This window comes from Apis dorsata, unplaced genomic scaffold (assembly GCF_000469605.1).
Source record: "Apis dorsata unplaced genomic scaffold, Apis dorsata 1.3 scaffold_269, whole genome shotgun sequence".
In the NCBI taxonomy this organism is placed as follows: Eukaryota; Metazoa; Arthropoda; class Insecta; order Hymenoptera; family Apidae; genus Apis; species Apis dorsata.
Window position 1 is genome coordinate 318,515 of NW_006263547.1, and position 3,854 is coordinate 322,368.

General features: G+C 35.1%; 1 protein-coding gene across 7 annotated transcripts in view; it reads right to left on the reverse strand.

Moving 5' to 3' along the window:
- LOC102680125 (uncharacterized RNA-binding protein C3H8.09c-like) overlaps positions 1-3,854 on the reverse strand; it is a 323,287-nt gene that overhangs the window by 235,874 nt on the left and 83,559 nt on the right. The gene's annotated exons all lie outside the window — the stretch shown is intronic.

Below are 3,854 nucleotides of genomic sequence, written 5' to 3' on the forward strand. Positions count from 1 at the left end.
GCTTCCGGAGTAGCTATCCAAGTCTAACCTCCCCCTGCTCCTTGTTTCCGCTGGTTATTTGCGAGGAGAGGAGCATCGACTTGGTTACCCTCCCCCTCCTCCCGAGTTTCGAAGAGGCGGGTTAAGTTTGAGGGGTGTTGAGGGATTTTTTCCATTGTTTGTATCTTTTTTGGAGACGTAGTTATATTTTCTTATCCTTTTTTTTTATCCGGATAATCTGTTCTGTGAGCGATATCAATAGTAGTATCAAGATTATTTTTGGAAATTTTTTGGAACAGTAGTTATTTCCCTATAATTTTATTAAGTCTTCTGTTCGTGTTTACTTGAGAGGAGAGGAGTTTGGATATTTTGAGATTTTTGAATTTTTGTAGGAGTACTTTGAATAGATGAAATTATAGAAGAATGAATGACAGTATAATTGGGAAGTAGGGATTTTTTGTATTCATTTGTTTTTGCGAATTTATAAAAATTTTTGTATTTTAGCGGATAAACGAAATTATCATCAATGAATTATGATGATGATAATTAAAAAGTGGAGAATTTAAGTTCCTTGTGATTATGTGATTTTTACTGTTTTCGATTTTCGAAAGTGTTTTCTTTAAGATTTTTAACATGCAAAGAGTAGTTAATACGTTTTTTTATAATCAACCGGATAATAGATAGAGTTGAAACCTTTGCCACGACGAGCACGAGCAACGTTGTAAACAAGTTTGCCCGCAAGTTTCTCACTCCGCGGCATGAATGAATCAACTCATCCATTGAGAGATCAAAGCCAGATTGCCGAGGAAAGTTAATATTCATCGATTAACTTGATCATTAGACACATCCCGGTAAATAATCCTCTACGACGAACGATCCTTTGTGATCAAAGGGAAAAATGCAATTATTTAAAAATTATTTGCAAACGATAACGCGTAATAGAAATTCTAAAGATGTTGTATACAATTATTTGCAATATCTCAAGGAACAAAAATTAATCCGCATTTTCTTGAAATTAATCGACGTTCTTTTAATATCGAACGATTTCTACGATTTAAAGAAAAAAAAAACCATAATATAAGATATTCCAAAACAGAGAAAAATATTCTCTTTACGTACGTCAAATCAATCAAAATTCTTCGAAATAGACAATAATTCTAATAAAAACGATTCTCTGAAAAAATAATTCTTCATTCTCTTTCGATTCTCCACGCGACAAAAAAAAGAAAAAGAAAGAAAAAAAACAAGCGTACCGCCATAAAACGGCTGAATTAATCCAGCCAAGTCGAGAGGAACCATTACGTAGATCCGTGGAAAACCTCTGGCAGAAGTAACCGGAAGCTTATGGGCGTCGCGCGTTAAAGTGTGCTCGGCCGGCTCGTATGCGGAAAAATGCAAATTCGTCGAGGATTACACACTTGCCGGCTAAGTGTCTAAAGGGATAATAGACGAGATCAAGGTTGGGCACGGAAGCGATACAATCGCCTCCACGGTGATTCCAGCCGAAGCTTATTTAATTTTACGTCTCGAACTGGGGCCATCACGCGAGATCCGGGTGGAAGATGTCGAGGGTGCTTTCGATCGATTTGGGAAAAATTCATCGCTCGATTGCTGAAAAATCGACCTTTCTTTTTTTCTTCTTTTTTTTTTTTTTATCCTTGCTTGATAGAAGAATCGTTGATATTTGTGTCTGTGATTAATTTACTTTCAAAGTTTGGATTAAATTAAAACTATTCTTAATTTTTCGTTCCCTATTTTCTATTTACTTAAGATATGTAATTTTTATTATTATTAGGTATTCAGCAAAGTGGAAATATCGTGAAGAAATCAAGTAAGATTTAAATTAACAGATCTATGATTAAAATTAAATAAAAAGTCTGTTCGAGAGCATGAGAAATGTCATAATTATCAAAGATTTCTCAATCGCCTTGATTAAATTTCTTAAAGAAGAAATCGAAGAATTTTCCTAATACAATTACGCAGAGTGAGAGTTTTAACGAGTTTTAACGCTTAAAGAAGAGACTTGACAGTTGATAGTATTTTGTTTATCTATAAGGAATCGAGTAGGAACACGATAATTTTTCAAGAGGAATATGCAACAAGGTTTTAATTTGAAAAAGTGATACGATTAATATAATTTTTCTCTTTCCACGGGATAGTTTCGTTTACACGCGAGGGACTTGTTTTAATTTTAATAATTTAATAGGGGATGCTAAAGAATTCTTGAAAAAAATCGTGATGAGAGATTTTATTTTTAAACAGTATTTTATTTAATATTTTTATTAAAAAAAATTACATATTTTATTCCCTCAGAACTTTAGTTAACTTAAACAACAAATTTCAAAGATTATTTTAAAAAAATATTTATTTATTAAGAAACAAACCGACGATTTATTCCCAAATTATTCGGAAACAGGAGTAGAACAAAACGGAATAAATCTTTGATACCTCGCTTTGATATCGCGCAACAAATTTCATTTAATTAAAAAATTAATTTAACCCGAGGAAAAATCTTTGCGTTTCTTGTCGAAAGAAAAAAAAAAAAAGAAAGAAAGAAAGAAAAAAGAATAAGCGACGATTTAACACACGTTCAATATTTAAACGGAGTGGAGGGAAAAGAGAAAATAATAAAATGTTCAACGAGGGTCTCGCCATCGTATCACGACATCGTATAACGACAATTTCAATTTCATCTTGAACCGTTCCACCGACAAACAATCCAACGGAACAAAATTAGCAACGATCGTTATTTATTCCTCGTATTTCACACTCGGGGAATAAAACTGAAAAAAAAAGAGATCCTCGTCGTCTTGCTTCGATCGGAAGCAAATGGACGGAGCTGAGTTTAACGCTTAAATGAAAGAGAGATCGATTCGACCTCGGTTTCCAATCTAAAAGTATCCGACACACACTCCCGTCAACCCTCGGTTTCCCATACAAATCCGATCGACGATTAATAATCTTCCCTTTTTAATCCATCTCCTTTTCGTCCATCCTTGCTCACACACACACACACGCATGCACACGATATTAACAGAGAGAGAGGGAGAGGGAGGGAGGAAGAGAGGCAAAAGGCAAGGGGGTGTATCCGGCCAGTTTCATCAACCGATTTCGCAATTATCGAAGAAATAAGGGGGACAATTGCATTTAGCTGCGACAAATCGTGAAACGTGGCGAATCGTTGGACATGGTCGGAAACGAGAGACACAGGAGGGGGGAAGAGCGAGAGGGGGAGGAGGAAACAAACAAGGGCGGAAACGTAATATGAAGTTCCAGGCTGCGCGGGCCATCCGTTAATCTAACGAGTTGATGATGGCCAGAAAACCGTTTTACCGATCAAGATTGGCTAGTCGTTAGGCCGGCCCTCCAAATTTTGACCGACTCTTGATTGCTTTCCTACGATTCGTGAGGGGGGACATTTCCCTATTTTTCAAGACCACCACAAATTGCCGCAACCCCGTCTTTAAAATCGAAATCGAAGGTTAGAAGATGGTTGGACGATGATGGTTGATGTTGAAATTAATTAAATTCGGGATGCTAATTATTTTGGATCGTTAGTTGGCTATTGTTGTGAATGGTTGAATTCGAGATTTGTTTTTTTTTTTTTTTTAATTATCCGGGAATATAGTACGATCATCGATTTCCATGGATGAAAATAGGATTGACATTTCGAATCGAATATTCTACTTGTTTAAGAATCGTCTTATTTGAGAATGGATTGAAATATCTCTCGTTAAATTTTAACGAAGTATTTTAAATATAAATTGAAGGAAATAACAAATCTTGTCTAATTACAATTTAAGAAATTTATCTCTCACTTTCTCTCTCTTAAAACAAAATTCACATTCATTCTTCTCTCTCAAAAAAAAAAAAAA